Consider the following 24658-nt stretch of genomic DNA (forward strand, 5'->3'; position numbering starts at 1 on the left):
TTTTAGGAGAGGCTGTATTTCTACCAACTTCTCCCAATAATATTTGACTCTCTTTTAAGGTACTGGATAACATCAGCTTACAATTAGCATTTTTATGAAACACATGTAATATGAACTGCAGAGAAATCTACAGTATGTAGAGACCCTGAGGTTTAGGTATGTTTTCTCAGACAGTTTCCCCTGTATTTGGACATCTATTTGGACATCTAAGTGGTCCTTTGATTCTCAGAGGCAGCTATGTCCCTTTTCCTAGGTCCATTGTAATTGCACTCGTTCAAGGTTTGTTCACTAGATGGTGGTGATTAAAAGTTTAAAAGGGGAGGTGGGTACAAGATCAGGTCTGGACAGGCCCCATGTTATGGAAAGGTTATTTAGAGGCAGGAGTTTATGTCATAGTCACTCTAGGAGTGAAAGATGGCAGCAGATTATTTTAGCGAGCAGCTTTCTGGCTCCAACAAGGGGAGTAGTTGGGGTAAGCACCCTTGTGGTGGTCAAGCTGCCAGACAGGGACACGAGTGGGTGAACTCAGGAGCAGGGAAAATGCCAAGGAGAAAGATACCCCGTGGAATCCCTGGTGCTGGGGAAAATCACAAAGACATAGGGTTGCCACCATTAAAACCAAACTAGGGATGCACCGAATCCACTATTTTGGATTCGGCTGAACCGCTGAAGGAAGGATTCTGCAGAATACCGAACTGAATCGTAATCCTAATTTGCATATGCAAATTAGGGGTGGGAAGAGGAAAACACTTTAACTTCCTTGTTTTGTGACAAAAAGGCATGCGATTTCCCTCTCCAACCCTAATTTGAATATGCAAATTAGGATTCAGATTTGGTTCGGCCAGGCAGAAGGATTCGGCCGAATCGGAATTCTGCTGAAAAAGCCCGAATCCTGGATTCGGTGCATCTCTAAACCAAACACATATGGAATACACAGCCTGCATGGCTAATTAGCAATTCATTTAGATGCAGGCTGCATGAATGCACATAAAGGCTGTGTATTCCATATGTGTTTGGTTTTAAAGGGATGAGCTGGCAACCCTATTAAGACAGGTCACACTACCCCCTGAGAGGGATCTACTTGTAATATCAGTAAGTGTCCACTGATTGTTGTGATTGTACTTGAAGAGCTACACTGCCTGACTGCTGTGAGTAGGGTTGCCACCCGGCCTAGCCGGTAAAATCCTGCCAAGGCCGGGGCCGGTATTACAAATTTATGGCAATGTAGCTGCCGGTAAATTTGTAATACCCTTCAAAAAGACCCCCCAATCCACTGTAACTTATCTTTTCTGACTTTGACCCCCGCCTGAAAATCTCGGCGCTGTAGCCACGCCCTATTTTGTGTCACTGTCCCGCCCCTTTTGTATCACTGCCCCGCCCCTTTTGACATCACTATCCACCCCTTTTTGTTCCCGCCCCCCACCGGCCGGTAAAACATTTGGGAAAAGGTGGCAACCCTAGCTGTGAGCCATATCAATCTGCCAATGCTCAATAAATAGGTTATTTATTTGAAGTAACCTTCTGGACGGCTGATACTTTCATCCTATTTGAGCTAAACACCAGGAGACTTACAGGATTTATCCAAGGGTAAGATGTTTAAACCTTCCAATCATTTTCTTAAAAAAACTCGTTAGTATGCTACGAAAAAAAGAAGCCAACACCTATTAAACTTTAAAATTGCTAAATCTTTATTAAGAAATAATTACCGAAACTCTGCTTGCGCTCCTTTTCAGAAACGGCGATGATCCATCGTGCGGTGCTCGATTTCTCCTCCTTGGCTATCTCCTATTAGGAAGGCAGGGAGGAGAAATGGAGCGCCGGGCAATGGATCGATGATCGCCTTTTCTGAAGAGGAGTGCAAGCGGAGTTTTGGTAAGTTATTTCTTAATAAAGACTTAGCGACTTTAATGTTTAATATGCGTTGGTGTCTTTTTTTCCGTAGTATGCTAACAATTTCTTTAAAATTTATTTTGCTCTTACCGGTCCTTTAAAGGGGCACCCGCACACTGCTGGTAGTTGCAGGGAGTTGCCCACAGCACCAGGGTATTGGGGAGACACTGGCAGCAAGTCACACTACAACCTCATCCCTCTCAGTCCCACCCACCTGTGTGCTACATATATGTGCAAATAGGGTTGCCACCTGCCGGTATTGTTGTTAATAGGGAAAATGCATAAAAATATAGGAAGGACGGTATTTTTTTCAAGAAAAGGTGGCCAACCTATGTGCAAAGCATGTTAATATGGCATGACAATAAAAACACACAAATACCATATTTTTGTTTTGTGAGTCACTGACCAATATTTTCATAATGTATTTTGCTGTTTGTTTTCTTTTTTTCCCTAGCTTGTTTTGCTGATTTTCTTTTTCTATCTGGCCAGTTATCTAAACAAAAGTGTGAATCTACCCACATACACTTACCACTACATCCATGGACAGTTGGGGCAAATTTGTTCATTTCAAGGGGCTGGACTGAAGGTGCCAAATTTTTGAATTTAACAAAGCAAAGCGAATGAGTTTTCCCATTTTCTTCGTTATTCTTGGACCACGTGCACTGTTTACCCTTTATGGTACGATCACGCGTGAGAAGGAAAATCAACATTTTGGGTCATTTCCTCCATTTGATTTGGAGAAATAGCACAGCAATTACAACTTTCCGCTCAGCATTACGTCTCTGTTTCCTCACCACCATCTATTTGTAGGTGCATTTAAGATAAACATAAAATAAGTCACAGCCTTCTAGTATAGTTTTCATCTGTCTATTGCAGTACATGTCATTGCAGTTGTTTCAACCAATATGCTTTTAGATGTGGTCTAACTGGTTTATCAGGTTACTCTCAGAGTACATGTGGCTGATACTCTTTTGGCATTCATGTTCTCATTCTGAAACCATCCTCCTATAATAGGGACATCTTGGGGAAAAAAACAACCTGCTCTGCTTTGTCTTTGGGGATCTTTTCTTTTGGGCGGGGGAAGGGGTTAGGGTGATGGATGTGTGTTGTGGAGAAAATTCAAGCAGACTTCAGGACTTGATTTGGAGTGTCATTTTTTCATGGGGAAGGGGTGGGGAGGATATTGATATGGACAAAGGTTGGATATTGACATCTGACTTTCTTCTGGTGGGTGGATTGGGTGAGTCTGGTGTTGGTGTGGGTCACATGCTATATGAAACTTTCCTCATGTTAGTTTTTTAAAGGTGTACATTTTTTTTTAGAGGTTTTATATAATCTATGTAAATAAAAAAAAAATCCTATAATAGGGAGGGAAGAATTTCTTACCAGTGGTCAAACACATCCAAATAATGGATGCTCATCAAGTGACTTGTCTTTGATTTATTAATCCTATACCTTCCTGGAACAATTTACCGATCAAACAAATGAACATGCTAATAATGGCTTTAGTGTTGCCGGACGAAGGTGATGCAAACGTAGTTATTAAATCCAAGCATTGCCCACAATTGACTGTTGCACAATCAGGTCACACTGACAGTGACATATGATGTTATTTGTGCTGAAAAGGGAAGCTGTAGTTAATACCACGTATTTGCAATAAAGTCTAGGTAGTATTTATAACTAAACAGTAAATCAAAGCCTAATACATTGCTTAATCTAGTTATTTTTAAATGTAAGCTTTACTCACTTCCTCCTGCATGGTACTTCACTTGTGGTGTATTTTTGGGAATTTTGTATTGAAAGCTAAAAATCTCAGAATTTTATCCAGGCTTAAAAAAGTTTCAGTTACCACAAAATTTTCCTAAAACATCTAGATGCTTTAAGAAAAACAGCGGATACATTTTTACCACAGTTGGGGCTCTGCAGATAAGGGGGTTACTACAGTGATCAAAGCTAAAAACTAAAAAAAAACCTTCAAACTATATATATGTCAAAGGAAACTGTCTCGAGAAAGAAAACCCTTTTGAGGATAACATTAACAAATGAGATCTGCTGCTGACTAATTTGCCAATCAATGTAAACTGTATGTATCGCAACCATAAAGGTTAAAAGCATCATATAGCAACCATAAATGTGTATTTCATAAGAAAATGTCATCTATGCTCACATATTCCAATGTAATTACTTTTATTTAAGCATGCATCCTGCAGTCCTTTGTAGAAGACTCTGAAAGGCAAGTACAACCTGCTTTTCTCTTTATCTATCAAAACTTCCATGACAACACATAACTAGAACAATACGCACAAACAGTCTCGGACTGGGATACCAGGGGCCCACCAGAAAACCTTAGACCATGGGCCCACCAGAAAACCTTAGACTGTGGTCCCACTTTCCAAACTATTATTCCTTCTCTCCTCACTAAACCTCTTTTTTTCTCCTAGTCTTTTATATCTTTTTATAGTCTGTTATATCTACTAACTATATCTTCCATTATTAAGTATTTTTCTCCATAAAGAAATAGGGAATGACCATGAAATAGGCTAAATGGTTAGAAGCAAGAGGACCCATCCCAGTTAGCTGTATCCCAGTGAGCCAGTCCGACACTGCACACTAATAATAAAAGCATAGTGTTCCATAGCAACCTAGCATATTAACATTTCTGGTAGTGTTTGCTGGTAGACCAAGAACCTGCACCAATGTAAGCATATTAAGAGATGGCAGAGCATTGTATTGAGTATGCCAAAACATGACAATTAAAGGGATACTGTCATGGGGAAAAAATTTTTTTTCAAAATGAATCAGTTAATAGTGCTGCTCCAGCGGAATTCTGCACTGAAATCTATTTCTCAAAAGACCAAACAGATCAATTTTGAAATCTGACATGGGGCTAGACATTTTATCAATTTCCCAGCTGCCCCTGGTCATGTGACTTGTGCCTGCACTTTAGAAGAGAAATGCTTTCTGGCAGGCTGCTGTTTTTCCTTCTCAATGTAACTGAATGTGTCTCAGTGGGACATGGGTTTTTACTATTGAGTTCTTCGATCTGTCAGGCAGCTGTTATCTTGTGTTAGGGAGCTGCTATCTGGTTACCTTCCCATTGTTCTTTTGTTTGGCTGCTGGGGGGGAAAAGGGAGGGGGTGATATCACTCCAACTTGCAGTACAGCAGTAAAGAGTGATTGAAGCTTATCAGAGCACAAGTCACATGACTTGGGGCAGCTGGGAAATTGGCAATATGTCTAGCCCCATGTCAGATTTCAAAATTGAATATAAAAAAATCTGTTTGCTCTTTTGAGAAATGGATTTCAGTGCAGAATTCTGCTGGAGCAGCACTATTAACTGATTCATTTTGGAAAAATTTTTTTTTCCCCATGACAGTATCCCTTTAAACTTAAAGCCACCTTAGATATATTGTCCAAATTTGTATCAGAAACACCTGTGCTTCTGTGACCTGGTTAGGTGAGATAAATGAGTAACAATGCACATAATTGTTTCTCCCTTATCTTATTCTCCATCATGCCTGTCATATAACAGTAGAGAGTATCTTCATAAAAATAAGCATTCTTATGTCAACTCAAGGCTGCTGCAACTGGAAAAGGCGACACTGATAAAACCGCATTCTTCAGAATTTCCCATAATGGGGTATGTTGACAGTAGAAACTCAAAATTATAATTCACTGAATTTAGGAGCTGAATATACAAATACGTGGGTGGGGGATTCACGTAACTGTCCCATAAGCTTGGGCAATACATCACCCATTAACCATGCCACCAGAACATTTCCTAATATTGTTTTATTCAGTATTAATCAGGTGCAATTGTGCACAAAGATGTACGTTAATTGTATACAATTTATTTTAATAACACTCACAGGGCAAAGCTATTGTGTCTTTTTGCAATATATATATTTTAAAACAAGCAGTGCCATAACTACTAAGGAGGCAGACCCCACAACTGCAGAGGGGCCGGGGCTACAGGGGTCCTGACGGTTCTGTATCTTTAGAATTATGAGTGACAGGGGGATTGACCCGCAAGTATGTGTCAGCTGCAATGACGCTGGAAATTACCTATAAGGCCTCCCTTGTGTAAGCCAGTGATTCTCAAACTGTGGAGTTGGCCCCCACTTGGGGAGGGAGAAGTCTTGACTGGGGGTCCAGTCTGAAGACCAGTTTAAGTGAGATTTCTACTAGTTCTCTACTAGTTGGTCCTAGAGGTGTATCAGCAAAGTTTTGTGTATACTTATTTGCAAGGCACATAACACAACACTTATCAGTATATTATCCACCACATACTAATGAATATGAGTAATTCACAGTAGTATACCTTTGTTCTGTGCTCAGCTGAACTGTGCCCTGAAGGAATTCTCCACTCATAAACAGTGAAGGTTAACGTGCGGATTTCCCCAGCACAGAACAGAAACTGCAGGGGAATTCTCCAGGACTCTGAACACAACAACAATGGGCAGGACTTAGAACTACTGAGACTGTATTAGGGTATTTCAGCCTGATCATTTGATTTAATTTCATACATATTTCATAAAGACATTGTTGCTCATTATTGTTGAACTTTGTCTTCAGCTACAGCCAGTGACTAAAAACTAGACAGACTAGAAAAAATGTGCAAAACACCCAAAACTTGTAGTTCCCTTTTCTTTAATTAAGGATAAAATGTAAAGGAGGGTATTTGTTTATTGCTTTATGTGGGATTGGCTGAGCACTGACACTATTACTGACTTGACTGTGAGCTGTTGTTCTGGTTCTGATTGGTACTTTATAGGTGCCCAGTAATATAGTGAATAAAGTACCCCTTCTTGTAAAATATAAGGATATTATAAGTTACCGAGGAGTTTCATGACCATATAAAAACACGAGGCCGAAGGCCGAGTGTTTTTATACAGGTCATGGAACTCCGAGGTAACTTCTAATATCCTCATATTTTGCAACTGGGGTACTTTATTTATTATAATACACAAGTTTCAGTGAGTCATGTGACAGAAATGACATCAGAACTCACCGTTTATAACTGATGACATCAGAACTCACCGTTTATAAGGATATAATTTACAGGATATTCATGGCTTTTGTGTATTATACCCTGATATCTACAGTAACATAGTAAGTTGCAGATTCTTAAAGGGATACTGTCATGGGAAAATATTTTTTTTTCAAAATGAATCAGTTAATAGTGCTGCTCCAGCAGAATTCTGCACTGAAATCCATTTCTCAAAAGAGCCTACAGCTTTTTTTATATTCAATATTGAAATCTGACATGGGGCTAGGCATATTGTCAATTTCCCAGCTGCCCCAAGTCATGTGACTTGTGTTCTGATAAACTTCAATCACTCTTTACTGCTGTACTGCAAGTTAGAGTGATATCACCCCCCTCCCTTTTCCCCCCAGCAGCCAAACAACAGAACAATGGGAAGGTAACCAGATAACAGCTCCCTAACACAAGATAACAGCTCCCTGGTAGATCTAAGAACAACACTCAATAGTAAAAACCCATGTCCCACTGAGACACATTCAGTTACATTGAGAAGGAAAAACAGCAGCCTGCCAGAAAGCATTTCTCTGCTAAAGTGCAGGCACAAGTCACATGACCAGGGGCAGCTGGGAAATTGACAAAATGTCTAGCCCCATGTCAGATTTCAAAATTGAATATAAAAAAATCTGTTTGCTCCTTTGAGAAATGGATTTCAGTGCAGAATTCTGCTGGAGTAGCACTATTAACTGATGCATTTTGAAAAAAACGTTTTTGGATGACAGGATCCCTTTAAGTTACAAAAGTACAAGGGAATCACCTAGTGATTTACAAGAGAGCACCCTCAGTGTAGGCAGTGGGCTGTGAAAGTTGTATCTTAATGTCAATTATCTGTGTGAGAATGATTTGCCCACATATGACATTTTTAAGTCTTCCCCGGTATAAACTATCACTTTTAACTAAATGAAATAAAGGTTATGTTTTAATGAAGTAAATGCACCATCAAGTATTGTGATTAGATGTTGATTAACCTGTTTGATGAACCAGTTCAAATGCATTAAAGTCAATGGGCATCCAAATAATTTTGATGTTCAACAATTTTTATGCCTGCGAATTTTTGCCACAGCGAAATGCGGAAATTCACCAAAAATCCATGACTGCAGTATAAATTCACTAAAATCACTAACTACTGCTTGAAAATTATAGTTAAAGGGATACTGTCATGGGAAAACATGTTTTTTTCAAAACGCATCAGTTAATAGTGCTGCTCCAGCAGAATTCTGCACTGAAATCCATTTTTCAAAAGAGCAAACAGATTTTTTATATTCAGTTTTAAAATCTGACATAGGACTAGACATATTGTCAGTTTCCTAGCTGCCTCCAGTCATGTGACTTGTGCTCTGATAAATTTTAGTCACTCTTTACTGCTGTACTGCAAGTTGGAGTGATATTACCCCCTCCCTCTCACCCCCAGCAGCCTAACAAAAGAACAATGGGAAGGTAACCAGATAGCAGCTCCCTTGTAGATCTAAGAACAGCACTCAATAGTAAAAGCCATGTACCACTGAGACTGATACAGGAGAAATAACAGCCTGCCAGAAAGTAGTTCAATCCTAAAGTGCAGGCACAAGTCCCATGACTGGGGCAACTGGGAAACTGACAATATGTCTAGCCCCATGTCAGATTTCAAAATTCAATATAAAAAAAATCTCTTTGCTCTTTTGAGAATTGGATTTCAGTGCAGAAGTCTGCCAGAGTAGCACTATTAACTGATGTATTTTGAAAAAAAAACATGTTTTCCCATGACCATATCCGTTTAAGGTTGCCAAATTACAGGACCTTGGGAAAGCTACAATAAGGGGCAGATTTACATAGGGTCGAATATCGAGGGTTAATTAACCCTCGATATTCGACTGCCGAATGTAAATCCTTCGACTTCGAATATCGAAGTCGAAGGATTTATCGCAAATAGTTTGATCGAACGATTTTTCTTCGACCAAAAAAACATTAGAAAGCCTATGGGGACCTTCCACGCTAACATTGCACTTCGGTAGGTTTTAGGTGGTGAACTAAGGGGGTCGAATAGAATGGTCGATTAGTCGAATGATTTTTAGTTCGATTCGAAGTCGTAGTCGAAGGTCGAAGTAGCCAATTCGATGGCCAAAAAAAACATTCGAAATTCAAAGTTTTTTTTTATTCTATTCCTTCACTCGAGCTAAGTAAATGGGCCCCTAATTGTCTGTAAGGTGTATTAGTCTGGTAAAGAAATAATTATGATTGTTAAGTTTCAGGGGCTTGGGCTCATTAGTAAACATAAGTGCAGTTGAAGCCAAGCACCAATGTGCCCCTGTAATTTTGCATGAATTGGTGGGCAATAGAAGCACTTGCTACCGCCATCTTTGAGTTGGAGGGAATTCCAAGGTTTTCACTGCGGTCAGAGGCAAAGTTTCCTGTGAAACTGTTCCTAAAAATTCTGAAAATATTTTGATGCCATTCAGACATTTTTTGTGCAAATGTGTCTAATTGACATTAAAGCCTAAGCGTAATAGTGAGTTTTTTGCGACATATAATAATGCCCCTGGCAACTGCAATTACACTGGAGTTATTTCACTTGTCTCACTGTACATTCCTGGCTGTCTCCTCCTCTCCTCACAGAGCCACTGTCTTTTCACACCATTCACACCCACTGCCATCTCTCGGCTTAAACCTTTCTATCTCACAGCTCCTTACCTCTTGAGTTTCATCCCTGAAACGGGCAGGGGCCTCTTTCCTACTGTGTCTCATATCACATGGCACTTAATATCTGTGTATTTATACTTTTTGTATATATTTTAGGGATGCACCGAATCCACTATTTTGGATTCTGCCAAACCCCCGAATCCTTCGTGAAATATTCGGCCGAATACAGAACCGAATCTGAACCCTAATTTGCATATGTTAATTAGGGGTAGGAAGGGGAAAACATTTTTTACTTCCTTGTTTTCTGACAAAAAGTTGCGCGTTTTCCCTCCCGCCCCTAATTTGCATATGCAAATTAGAATTCGGTACGGCCGGGCAGAAGGATTCGTCCGAATCCGAATCCTGCTGAAATAGGCCGAATCCTGGCCGAATCCCGAACCGAATCCTGGATTCGGTGCATCCCTAATATATTGTATAGGTATGGGATCTGTTATCCAGAATGCTCCGGACCTGGGGTTTTCTGGATAACAGATCTTTACATAATTTGGATCTCTTAGATGTATTAGAAAATTCACATAAACATTAAATAAACCCAATAGGCTGGTTTTGCTTTCAGTAAGGATTAATTATATCTTAGTTTTATATCTTTTACAGAGAAAGGGAAATCATTTTTAAAAATGTGGATTATTTGGATAAGATGAAATCTATGCCAGACAGCCTTTCCGTAATTCAGAACTTTCTGTATAAGAGATTTCCAGATAACAGATCTCATACCTGTACTACTTATCCTCCCTGTGTGTACTTCATACATAGTAAGATTGTACAGTGCTGTGTATCATTGTAGAGCTTTACAAATAAAGTTATATACTATATATATATATATATATGTATATATATATATATATATATATATATATATATATATATATATATATATATATATATATATATATAGTAAAGCACATGGCTTTATGTGAATTGTTTTAACAGCAATACTTTTAACGAAGTAGCACTTAGTAGCAGAGATCCATGTTTTTATTGGTGCCTTTGTGTGACATTAGAAGCAGCTGCTTAGGTTACATTATGGCTTGTTGTGTGGCTTGAGTTAAAGGTCAGTCATCAGTAAGGTTGGGGAAGTCCCTAGGGCTCTTTTAACTTAGCTATTAAAAAAGGGAAAATAAATGAGCTGTAATATTTTGAGTTAATGATTCTGCTTTTGTAGGGGGAAGTCATGTTATATTCTAGACTAGTTTCCTAGTAACAGAGCTTCATTTATTAATTTATTTTCGTTCCTTTTTTTCTCGGTGTAATGATAGAGAGCCAAACATCTTGGGGGTCATTTATAAAGTTTGTGCATCACATATTTATTCACAAATAGTTGTATTGCCCATGATTTTTTCCTGAACTCTAAAAAATTGCTTTTATAGTAATGAATAAAAGCACTGCACAGTAAAGGTCTGAGTAGAAATATTTTTCACGCAAAAGGAAATAATTGCAGCACAGAATAGAAATAGTGAAATCAGAATTGTTCAGTATTTTTTAATTGTGTGATAAAGAACTAACCCTATGGTATTTTAAGCAGAAGAAAAAAAAACGTCTATAAATAGGGAATATTCTTGCATTGTTGTTTGAAACTGACAGAATTGCTTTCATCTGTCAGCAGAAACACAGAGCAATTGCAAAATTCCCAGGGGGAAAGTCCCATATGACATTACCAGGGATACAGTATATCCAATCAGAAAGCAGGTTCCTTTATTTGCCTTTCAAGCACACTTGTAGAGTTCAACCTAAGTTAGGTTGTCCATCAAGTTCAACCTTTTAACTCTGCTTTAACCAGCCTAACTGCTGGTTGATCCAGAGGAAGACAATACAACTACTTGAAGCCTCTCCAATTTACCTAAGTGGAGGAAAAAAATCCTTCCTGACTCCAAAATGATCAACTTGTACTATGAGCTATGTTCCATAACCCTGTATTCCCTCACTTGCTAAAAAGCCATCCAACCCCTTCTTAACGCTATATAATGTATTGTATTCGCCTGTACAACTGATTCAGTGAGAGAATTCCACATCTTCACAGCTCTCACTGTAAAAAAAAAACCTTTCCAATATTTTGGCAGAACCTCCTCTCTTCTAATCAGAATGGGTGACCTTGCGTCAGCTGGAAAAAACTACTGGTAAATAAAGCATTAGAGAGATTATTATATGATCCCCTTATAAATGTATACAATAGAGGAGTCTGAGTTCCTAGGCTCACTTTATAGCTGCACTAATGGCTCAGCTCAATCTAGTCAGTGGCTGACTCAGGATATTATTCATAAAGCTTTAATAAAAATTAATTTAAACAAGGCTCCAAGGCCTGATGGCATACACCCTCAGATTCTAAGAGAGCTTAGTTCAGTTTTAGACCAGCCCCTATTACTGATTTTCTCAGATTCACTTTCATCTGGTATGGTGCCTATGGATTGGAGAAAAACTGATGTTATTCCAATATTTAAAAAGGGACTACAATCTCAGCCTGGCAATTATAGGCCAGTAAGTTTGACATCTGTGGTGGGCAAATTATTTGAAGGCTTGTTAAGGGATCACATTCAAAATTTTGTCCTAGTGAATGGCATTATGGGCAGCAATCAGCATGGCTTTATGAAGGATAGGTCATGTCAGACAAATTTGATTGCTTTTCATGATGAGATAAGTAAGATGCTGGACAATGGGGGGGGGCAGTAGATGTGATCTATTTGGATTTTGCCAAAGCGTTTCATGCCGTGCCTCACAAACGACTGCTTTCTAAACTAAGGTCTGTTGGGCTTAATGAAGTCGTTTGCACATGGATAGGAAACTGGATCGGGTACAGAGGGTGGTTGTTAATGGTACATTTTCTACTTGGAGTATTAGTGGGGTCCCTCAGGGCTCGGTATTGGGTCCACTTTTATTTAACTTGTTCATTAATGTCTTAGGGGATGGTATTGTAAGTAATGTATCAGTCTTTGCAGATGACACAAAACTATCCAGCCCAATTAATTCCATCCAGGATGTGGCATCCTTGCAACATGATCTTGACAAACTGGTAATCTGGGCAGCTAAGTGGCAAATGAGATTCAATGTTGATAAATGTAAAGTCCTGCACCTGGGATGTAAAAATATCCAAGCCACTTATACCCTTAATGGGACTGCACTAGGCTAATCCATTATGGAAAAGGACCTTTTAGTCCTTGTAGATGATAAACTTGGCTGTAGCAATCAATGCCAGTCAGCAGCAGGGGCGCGTCACCAATGAGGCGAGTTGAGAAACTCTCCTCAGGCGGCAACGCTGGAGAGGTATCCAGGGGCGGCAAAAAGCTGCTCCTGGTACCTTTTAGAGCCGAATTTCCAGTTTTAAACCGGTAATTGGCTTTACTATTGCAAAAAGCCACTCCTGGTACCTTTAAAAGCCGAATTTCCGGTTTTAAACCGGAAATTCGGCTTTACTATTGCGAGAGAGTATTCGCATTAGTGTTTCTGCATGCAAGGGGGGGGCGGCATTTAAGGAACTGCCTCAGGCGGCACTTTAATTAGAATCAGCGCTGGTCAGCAGCATCAAGGGCAAATAAGGTCTTGAGCTGTATTAAAAGGGGCATAGAGTCAAGGGAGGAGGGGGTCATTCTTCCACTGTATAGAGCACTGGTAAGGCCCCTTCTAGAATATGCCGTACAGTTTGGGTCTCCATCACTCAAACAGGACATTATTGTATTAGAGAGGGTGCAGAGAAGGGCAACAGCTGGTAAAATGATGGAAAATCTTAGCTTTGAGGAAAGACTGGCCAAATTGGGGATGTTCACTATGTAGAAGAGGCGCTTATGGGGAGATATGATAACTATGTATAAATATAAAAGGGGGACATATAATAATCTCTCTAATGCTTTATTTACCAGTAGGTCTTTCCAGCTGACACAAGGTCACCCATTCCGATTAGAAGAAAAGAGGTTCCGCCTAAATATTCGGAAGGGTTTTTTTTACAGTGAGAAGCTGTGAAGATGTGGAATTCTCTCACTGAATCAGTGGTACAGGCTGATACATTAGATAGCTTTAAGAAGGGGTTGGATGGCTTTTTAGCAAGTGAGGGAATACAAGGTTATGGGGGATAGCTCATAGTACAAGTTGATCCAGGGACTAGTCCGATTGCCATTTTGGAGTCAGGAAGGAATTTTTCCCCATCTGAGGTAAATTGGAGAGGCTTCAGATGGTTTTTTTGCCTTCCTCTGGATCAACTAGCAATTAGGCAGATTCAAAAGAAAAAAAAAACTAAAAGGTTGAACTTGATGGACGTGTCTTTTTTCAACCTTCCTTACTATGTTACTATGTTACTATGATATGATACCTATATTTATAGTTATCATATCATCCCTCTTCTCCAGTGTAAACAACCCCAATTTGACTAGTCTTTCCTTATAGCTAAGATTTTCAATACCTTTTACCAACTTAGTAGCTCTTCTCTGTACCCTCTCTAATTCAATAATGTCCTGTTTGAGCACTGGAGACCAAAACTGTATGGCATATTCTAGATGGGGCCTTACAAGTGCTCTATACAGTGGAATAATGACCCCCTCCTCCCTTGACTCTATGCCCCTTTTAATACAGCTCAAGACCTTATTTGCCCTTGATGCTGCTGACTGGCATTGCTTGCTACAGCCAAGTTTATCATCTACAAGGACTCCAAGGTCCTTTTCCATAATGGATTTGCCTAGTGCACTCCCATTAAGGGTATAAGTGGCTTGGATATTTTTACATCCCAGGTGCATGACTTTACATTTATCAACATTGAATCTCATTTGCCACTTAGCTGCCCAGATTGCCAGTTTGTCAAGATTGTGTTGCAAAGATGACACATCCTGGATGGAATTAATTGGGCTGGATAGTTTTATCATCTGCAACTCTACAGCTAAGACCTTATTTGCCCTTGATGCTGCTGACTGACTTTGCCTGACTTTGACTAGTGCAGTCCCATAAGGGTTTAAGTGGCTTGCATATTTTTATATCCCAGGTGGATGACTTTACATTCATCATTTTAACAATGTGTTTATTATTTTTCATAAACAAGACAATAATGGAGCAGTACAAAATTCCAAAATATTGAATGTAGAAGTATACATGTATAATAACAAGTAATGATCTTCATGAACAAACTAAGAGCAATAAAAATTGCCAAAATTAGATAAGAGCAAAGAAAAATACATGAAATAAAAACAACAAAGCACTTAGAACATAAAATGGGAAATAATTAGACAATTTCCATAAAATATTTTGACCCTCAATCTCCTTGTTCAGATGACCTTACGAATCCCAATTTAACTTTACATTTATCAACATTGAATCTCATTTGCCACTTAGCTGCAATGATGCCACATTCTGGATGGAATTAATAGGGCTGGATAGTTAGGTGTCATCTGCAAACACTAATACATTACTTACAATACCCTCTCCTAAGTCATTTATGAACAAATTAAATAAAAAGTGGACCCAATGGACCCCACTTAGCCCTGATGGACCCCACTAAGAACCTTACTCCAAGTAGAGAATGTACCATTAACAACCACCCTCTGTACCCGATCCTGTAGCCAGTTTCCTATCCATGTGCAAATGACTTAACTGAGTCCAACAGACCTTAGTTTACAAAGCAGTCATTTGCAGGGCACGGTAGCATATGCTTTGGAAAGATCCAAATAGATCACACCTACTGTTCCCCACTGTCCAGCATCTTACTTACTTCATCATAAAAAGCAATCAAATTTGTCTGACATGACCTATTTTTCATAAAGCCATGCTGCTCATAAAGCCATTCACTAGAATTAAATTTTTAATGTGATCCCTTAATAAGCCTAATAATTTGCCCACTACAGATGTCAAACTTACTGGTCTAGAACTGCCAGGCTGAGATCGTAATCCCTTTTTAAATATTGAAATAACATTATCTTTGCTTCAATCCATAGGTACCATACCAGATGAAAGCAAATCTGAGAAAATCAGAAATAGGGGCCAGTCTAAAACTGAACTAAGCTCTCTTAAAACCCTGGGGTGTATGCCATCTGGCCCTGGTACCTTGTTTACATTCATTTTTATTAAAGCTTTATGAATCATATCTTGAGTCAGCCACTGACAAGATTGAGCTGAACCATCAATGCAGCCATTAAGTGAGCTTGGGATTTCTGACTCCTCTATTGTATACACTGAAGAAAAGAACTGATATAGCACATTTGCGTTTTCTGTATCTGTTACAACCATTGTTCTGGTACCATTATTTAAAGGAGCAACACTCTCAACCGGCATCTTTTTACTATTAGTATACTTAAAAAACTTTTGGGGTTAGTCTTAGCCTCAGCCGCAATGCGCTCCTCATTTCATGTTTGCCTTCCAGATTGCTGATTTACAACATTTATTATAGTGTTTATATTCATTAAATGCAGCTTCTGTCCTAACAGGCGTGTCGTTTTTAAATGCCTTTCTCTTCTTTCCTATTAACTATATTAAGCCACATAGGGTGATTTAGTGCTTCTCCATTTAATTCTTAAAGGGATACTGTCATGAGAAAACTGTTTTTTTTCAAAATGCATCAGTTAATAGTGCTGCTCCAGCAGAATTTTGCACTGAAATTCATTTTTCAAAAGAGCAAGCAGATTTTGTTATATTTAATTTTGAAATCTGACATGGGGCTAGACATATTGTCAATTTCCCAGCTGCCCCCAGTCATGTGACTTGTGCTCTGATAAACTTCAATTACTCTTTACTGTTGTACTGCAAGTTGGAGTGATATCACCCTCTCCCTTTCTCCCCCAGCAGCCTAACAAAAGAACAATGGGAAGGTAACGAGATAGCAGCTTCCTAACACAAGATAACAGCTCCCTGGTAGATCTAAGGACAGCACTCAATAGTAAAAGCCAAGTCCCACTGAGACTGATTCAGTTACATTAAGTAGGATAGATAACATCCTGCCAGAAAGTAGTTCCATCCTCAAGTGCAGGCACAGGTCAAATGACTGGGGCAGCTGGGAAACTGACAATATGTCTAGCCCCATGTCAGATTTCAAAATTGAATATAAAAAAATCTGTTTGCTCTTTTGAAAAATGGATTTCAGTGCAGAATTCTGCTGGAGCAGCACTAATAACTGACTGTTTTCCCATAACAGTATCCCTTTAAGGGAATAAATTGAGAACAGTAATGATATAACATTTTATATATTATTAGAAACTAATGGCATGAAGAGACTCCAAAAGAAAATATTGCATAGAAATTAGGCTACTGCTTACCAGAACTGGGGCAGACCTCCCCCCCCCCCGCAGCCTGCACCCACTCTGTCCCCCTTAGCCAATATGTTCACTTGCCACTGAAACTTTGTGTCAACACCCCTACCCATGGCTTTTGAGCCCTAAATGGTCTATTCTGCTATCTGTTGTCAACACCAATATTCCCATCTAACCAATGAATTCAACCAGACTGAATAACAAAACTTTTTAAAAAATAAGAGGGACCAGAGGTCACAGCTTCCCCTCCACCAAATACAACCCAGTTGACATCACATGTAATTTTTTAAGAGCATCCAACAAGGAGGAGCCCAGAGCCCGTTGCTCTGCTCTACCTGAATTCTCTGTTAGGGTGGTGGCAGACGAAGCTACTGGGGGAGATTAGTCACCCAGCGACCAATTGCCTCTTCTTTGGGCGTCTAATCTCCTCTAAATGCCTTCCCCCCCTGCTAGAATGTAAATCACCAGGCACTCGGAAGGAAACATCGGGTGACTTCGGAAAGCCGAAGCAATCCGAGTGCCAGCCTGGATCTTACTTATCTTAAATATGTCCACAACCTTTCTTGGCTATTTTTTAAATCGCATGTTTTGTCAAACATTGTCAGAAATACAAGAATACCTATCCCCTGCTGATCAACCTTGATTTGTCCTTCCTCTGTAACCCCTTTTTTCAATGCCAGTTTCCCTTAAGCACCTTTAAGGCCAGAAAGGATATGATTTCATCATGATTTCTATTTCTAACAAGTGTATTTTTTATAAGTTTTAATTGTAATATCATTTCAGGTAATTTTTCCTATGGAACTACGCAGGCGTCACGTGGCATTCGACGGAAATAAGGTAAGTAATTGCATTGTCGGATGGTGTCGCAGCGTTGTTCTGATGTGACACAACTGTCGGATGCAGACACGGATAAGGGGGAGGGGAGATTTTAGGACTTCAATAATTAGTTTGAAAACCTAACAGATATGACAATCTGTGCAGAATAGAGCATAAATAACAAAGAGGGGCAGATAAGGCAGAGTTAGAAATTACTCTTTTGAAGCAAATATAACAACTTTTTCAGTAAGAACTTTTATTACTTACACTGCAAACTTTCTCAAACGTTAAAATTCACACACCTTCTTCCACTGTTGGAAGTCGATAAACAGTTTCTGCATTGCAGATGGTATATTACATTTGTGCAAAGGAAAATTTGTTTGCACAGAAGTATAACTTTTTACTTTGTGAATATTTTTCTGTTTCCAACTTTTATTACATTACCCCCATAAGTCTCTTTTACTCCTGGGCTCCTCAGTATGCATTGTGTCTTTACCCCTGTTGTTGCACTTCTCACCAATAAAATGTTAAAGGAGAAGGAATGCTACCGAAGCAGTATATTGCCAATAGATTAGCCACATAAGTGCAAGCTTTAACACTATATTTTATTCTGCAGAATGCTTTTCCATACCTGAGTAAACCGCTGTAGAAGCTATCTGTTTGTTTAGGATACCAGCTGCCATATTATTTTGGTGTGACATCACTTCCTGCCCGAGTCTCTCCCTGCTCACTCTTAGCTCTGGGCTGAGATTACAGCAGGGAGGGGAGAAGCAAGGGGGGAAAAGGGAGGAGGAGAAAGGAGCAAACTGAGCATGCTCAAGCCCTAGCCCTGGAGGTTTATGCTGCAAACAGGAAGTCTGATACAGAAGCCCATGTATATATACAATAGAGGAAAAGAAATGATGTGTTTCTTTTGACAGAGGACTCAGAGCAGCATTACTTTGAGGGTTTACTGGTGTATTTATATAGACCTTTCTGATAAAGCTTATTTACTTTTAGCCTTTCCTTCTACTTTAATATCTAACTACATTTGCAAATGAATAACCACTGCATCAGAACCCATTGAGGGCAGAGTGATAATGTTGGACCAATTTACATTATTTAGGCCCTGGAAACCTTCAGCTGACTGCTGTGCTTCCTTTATGCCCCATCATTTCTTGAGCATACCGTTTTTGTATAACACTGTAGAGATAGCATGTAGGGTATAGAATGATGCAGTAACGGGCACTGCTGTTCCATTGTGTCTCATTTAATCTTGGTTACTAATAGCTCCTTAATGTATGATATTAATAAGAGCAATTGGAAAGAGCTGTATGTACCAGTGCTCCAAAATGCTGCTGTGCATTTGAGTGACATATACTAAAGTGTTTGTTCCATTAAAAGCTAAAAATATATATCGGTGAGGAGGTACAGAAAATGACTCAACTTGTTACACCGACCAGCGAAAGGAAATGAGAGTGCATTCTGCCGACACAGCAATTGTAATGGAGGAGGAAGTAAGATGACAGCAGGGAACAACAGAAACTAATGCATTTGTCTTTAGTGGAAAAAGGTAGTGGAAAATGTATTTTTGACTGTGGCTTCTGCTGGATAAGAGGAATAATAGACTTGCACAGCCTTATTGGCAGAAAGATTTTTAATAGACTGGGGGAAGTCGATTTTAAAGACCCCCATCATTCTTATAATTCATACCTCCCAACACTTGGGGATGGGGAATTTTTTTTGACCACACCCATTTTTGTGGCCACACCCCTGTTCATTTTACAAAATTTGGCAGGTTATGAAAGTTTGAACATATTTCTGTGTTTTTTTTTCAGTTATTACAGTTTTGCTAATGAAGGTGAATTGCCCTTTAAGCCGTGAGTCTAACTTCAGGGACCTGTTCTCTTATATTGTTACAATTACTTATTTGCTTATCTCGAAATTGTTACAAAAGTATCTTATCTGCAGCTGTGGCTGTTCTGGGCTCTCTGCCAAAAGCCAATTAAGTTAGAAACTTTGTTTCTTTTTCTGTGCAGAGAAAGTCGGGGTTTTCCAGTAAAAATGAAGGACTGCATGCTGAGCCGTTAAAAGGGGGATTGTCCTTTGAAAACGGGACAGTTGGGAGGTATGAATTAATTTCCCATTTTGTCTTTGATTGTTACATTTCTGTTATATATTTAAAAAGCATTCATGTTCGGCAGTATGGATACTTTTCTGGATTTTCAGGCTAAAAACATATGAGGTATTTGGATTGCTGCTGTATTATTATTCTTAAGGCAGTGATAGGCACATGGGTGGGGCTGAGTAGAGAGGCAATTAAAATACCCAGTATGTTGTTTGCCTAATGGTCTTTAGTCTTCTAAATCAGTGCTGTCCAGCAAAGGGTTGTACTATATGCAGTTATTTGTTGAAGCACCACTCACTAAAAGTTATTTCATATCCAATTGTCCCCTCTCAAGTCCATATAAGCATGTATATATATATTCTCGCAGCCTTCCAACTAGTGATGGGAGAATTTGTCCCCTTTCAGCAAACAAAATGACACCGGTGATGGAATTTGACGCACATTAAAAGTCAGTGTTAATTGTCGCCGGTGTTGGAATTGTTGCCAGCGTCGGAATTGTCGCCGGTTAATTTTCGCCGCAATTTCGTGAATTTATTCGCAGGCAGCGAAACGCAGGAAATTTGGCGCAAATTCGCGCTTGCCAAATAAATTCGCCAATCGCTACTACTAACCATATTTATGTACAACCAGTGGGGGAAAATAATAAACGTTATGATCTATAGCAAAAACATACAGTTAGACCCATAAATCTTTGGACAGAGGAAATGTTTTTCTAATTTTGGTTCTGTACCACAGTGAATTTTAAATGAAACAACTCAGATGCAGTTGAACTGCAGACTTTCAGCCTTAATTCAGTGGGTTGAACAAAAAGAATTTAAAGCTGATAGTCTGCAGTTCAACTGCATCTGAGTTGTTTCATTTAAAATTCATTGTGGTAATGTACAGAACCAAAATTAGAAAAAACTTGTCTCTGTCCAAAGATTTATGGGCCTAACTGTAAATAAATGAAACAGAAAACCTACTCTGAGCACTTTAGCAGTTTACATTGATTTACTATATTTAGCACATTCTAAGGCATTTGAATATTTAGACTGCTAATACCAGGCTTTTGGCTAAACTGAAAGTCATCAACCTGAGAAGGAACTGAATACAAGAACTGATTAGAAAAAACATAGACAGTTACTATCAATGACAATATAGCAAAAAGCTGTTGAGCTAAAAGCCTGTCTAGCAGTATAATACTGTCTGAATCTGATATCTCAAAAACCACTAGCTGCAATTTTCTAGAAAAGTAAGAACTGACCATATGGGACAAAGCTCAAGTGGAGGTCTATGTTCCAACAATCAAATCATATTAGAGACCTTTGAAAACTCACAATATAGACCTGAGAGTAAGATCAATATTGACTTTTCGCTAGGCACAAACGAACGCTAGCGACTCTTCACTACGAAATACTCGCACTGAAGAAGTATCACTAGCGAAAAGTTGCCAGCGTTCGGCGTCCAGGACGCAACTTTGCATTTCAGTGAATTAGCATAGTGGTAACAAATTTGCACCTGGTAAAGTGGTGCGAAGTGTGCGAAGTGTGCGAAGCGGTCGATGGTGACAATATGCCCTTTAGTAAATCTGCTGCATAGATGGGATAAAGTAATTTGATTGATCAACTATATAAACATAAAATTTGAATTCCTTAGGGCGATTCCCATACATTGAAATTAAAAGTATTTGGAGGGGATTTTGTCAGCTGCGGGGGCAAGATTTAAAAAACAAACAAACCCTGTGTGCTATTGACCTTTTAAGACTGAAAATAATAGAACACTAACTACCGTATATACTCGAGTATAAGCCGTCCCGAGTATAAGCCGAGTTACCTAATTTTACCTCCAAAAACTGGGAAAGCTTATTGACTTGAGTATAAGCCTAGGGTGAGAAATGCAGCAGCTTCTGGTAAGTTTCAATCAAAAAATTGAGGGTTTCTGCTCCCATTGAAGGTGCCGGCATCTCGTTTTTGGATGCCGGCGACGATTCTTAGACGCCGGCGACTGTTTTTGCGCTTGACCCGAGTATAAGCCGAGGTAGAGTTTTTCAGTATAGTTTGGGGGCTGAAAAACTCGGCTTATACTCGAGTATATACTGTAACTTATAAAAAACTGTACTATGGCCGTATCCCTTTAATTTTTTCCATCCTTTTCTCATTAACTCCATTGACTATAAACAAAAAAGAAATCATTATATATATTGCCTTTTTTTTAACACTCCACATGTCTTAAACTTTGTGGTCCAGAATGGCTGAAACCATATTCACCTTTACACCAAAACATTATATTCTCCTCTTCTTAATGAATTAGGCTATGGTGCATGGGACAAATTCAAGCTTTTGGCCACCCATTTCCAGCTTGCCAGTCAAGTGATTATCTTTTCCAGATGCGCAGATGCCATATTTTTAATAATCACCTGACCATTGGATTCACTAAAAGGGTCCAGGTGGAAGAAGCCATTTTAAGCTTTTGGATGCCCATCTGAGCTACATGCTTGCATTTTCCTGATGTACCATAGCCTTTACTCTCCTTTCTTTACTATCACTTCTTCTTGGGCCCTTGAATTTTAGAATTTAATTTTGCTTTACAGTTATTTTTACTTTCAGTACTAATAAATTAATACATTAAAATATACTAGCTATTTTCTGTTTGCAATTTTTCTTGCATTAAAAACAGGAAAGTGGGGTTTTAAGTTGGCTAAGTCTTGTGAGTAATGTCTGCTTAACCTAATATTCACTTCCTATTTCTCAGTTTTGTTTCTCCTTGTTCGATATAAGTTCATTTACTTCTTGATTAGGTTTGTTTCTATTCCATACTGTAGGCTTGACAGATTATTTTATGAGATTGCAGTAGGATAATGTATATGATTCTAGGCCTGTAGGGCCAGTACGTCCCAAACTCTGGTGCTGCTCCCAATAGGGGCTCAGTGTTGTGGCTATGGAGACAACCTGGGGGGCAGTTAGAGACAGATATGTAGATGACGTTCATCAAGATTCATTTGAAACCCCAGTCTGAAGATCATTTTGGCTGAGATATTAAGCAAACACTTATTTCCTGTCCCAGATGTTCTTATAATGATTTCTGAATGACTGAAACAGGAGTATTTTCATATATGTCTGTAACCATGTTATGAGTTAAGGGAGGGGGGGGGTCTGATCAAATGTTGGTAATATTCAAGGATGGTTTGTTGCTGCAAAATTCATTAGACAGCCCAACTCTGTTCTAGCATAATTTCTTAATTTAGTTAATACTGAAGGTTTTCTTTCAGAGATTCCAGACATGGTCTCGTCAAGATATAACCCCTTATGTTGCACGGAATGCTGTTACAGTTGCTTACATGTTGATGACGTAGCAAAAGGGGCGGGGCAAGATACACACGTCTATAAAAGTTCAACCCGGAAGTCGGAAACTGGCATTTAGAAGGTTGCAGCCCTGAAACCGGGTGCAAGGTCGGGCCAAACCTGCCTGACCCGCGGGTGCCCGTGGGTATCAGCCGGCCTGCACATCACTAATTTCTTGCTTTGATAACAATCATAGTTTTTATTGCAAACATACTTATCCTCCAGATACAGTCTGAATGATATTAGATCTGCACTGTTAGCCATCCTTTGCAACATACAGTATTTAAAATACAAATTTTGTAGGGAAGTAGGCATGTTTGCCTACTTTATTGCATACCTTCCAACATTTTGCAGCAAATAAAAAGAGGGACAAAAAGAGTCGCCGCGTGTAGCGAGGCGAACATTTTTTGACTGAACAGAAAAGAAAGAATTCCGACTCCATTAATGACTTTACTCTCCTTAATAAAGATGTCTTGCGGGTTCAGTTACAGCTGTTAATAAATTACAGACCTAACCCTGCTCATAATAAATAACAGTTGGTCCGGGTGCTAGATGCCCCAGACCCTGCGCTTATTCTTTAAAGACAGGATCTCCACAGTCTTCAGTAATGCATATAAATCAAAGTGAATGAAGCTGAAATCTTACCCTGCAGTCGTTGTGACCCGGGTGCAGCCAGCCCCGAGTCCGTCTCTAGGGGGAACGCCAACAGCAACACAATGGAATAAAGGCAGCACACTCCTGGGTTTCAAAAATTGATCGCTTGTCTCCAGGTTGGTTAAAAAAATGTTATACTTTATTTAGACATAGTATCAATCTATTAAACATAGCGTCTGAGGTCTGACGCGTTTCGTGATACAACACTTCTTTTAGAGACCTCATTTCCTGTTATGACACAATAGATTTAAATACCCCACAACACACCTGTGTATTAATTAATTAAATTTATACAATTTCATGTTACATACTTAAATATACATCTGTTAAAAAATCAAGAAATGGCAACGACTGTCAAAAATGGAGTTTAACCCTTCTGGTTGTCTGGTAGTATGTAATTGGAAAATCCATTTCACTTCTGTTTTTAAAATTTTTGCTTGTAAATCACCACCTCTCGGGCCCAAATTAACTCTTTCTTTTCCTTGCACAGACATCCATTTAGTATCACTACCATTACATTCTCTGAAATGTCTCGCCACAGGAGTATTTGCTTTTTCATTGAGATGTTCTCGTATCCTATTTTTTAAATTCCTGATCGTGCAACCAACATACTGTTTGTAGCATTTAAGACAAGTTATCAAATATATAACCGATTTAGTGTTGCAGTTTATGTAATTCTTTATATCTCCTTTGTTAGACTGCAGGTAAAATTGTCAGATACTAGAACTGCTCCACACGTGACTCACCTTTTGGACCCACACCTGAACATTCCAGGATTCTCCAGCAATGTGCTGGATTTAGCTTCTTTATTAAACATACTGGGCGCTAATATCATACCTAATGTCGGAACCCTTTTACCTGCATGCCTGGCTCTAGTAGCTGTTTGAACACTGAATCCCCATATAATATCAGGAGATGTTTGTTTAATAAACTTTTAATCTTA

General features: G+C 39.1%; 1 long non-coding RNA gene across 1 annotated transcript; it reads left to right on the forward strand.

The window, feature by feature from the left end:
* The first annotated feature begins 1441 nt into the window (after positions 1-1441).
* Positions 1442-24658, forward strand: LOC108700234. Its single transcript, XR_001932966.2, has 5 exons — positions 1442-1587; positions 17602-17655; positions 19653-19741; positions 22989-23831; positions 24413-24658. It is a non-coding gene; the product is annotated as an uncharacterized LOC108700234 (long non-coding RNA).

This window comes from Xenopus laevis, chromosome 8S, assembly GCF_017654675.1.
Source record: "Xenopus laevis strain J_2021 chromosome 8S, Xenopus_laevis_v10.1, whole genome shotgun sequence".
Lineage (NCBI taxonomy): Eukaryota > Metazoa > Chordata > Amphibia > Anura > Pipidae > Xenopus > Xenopus laevis.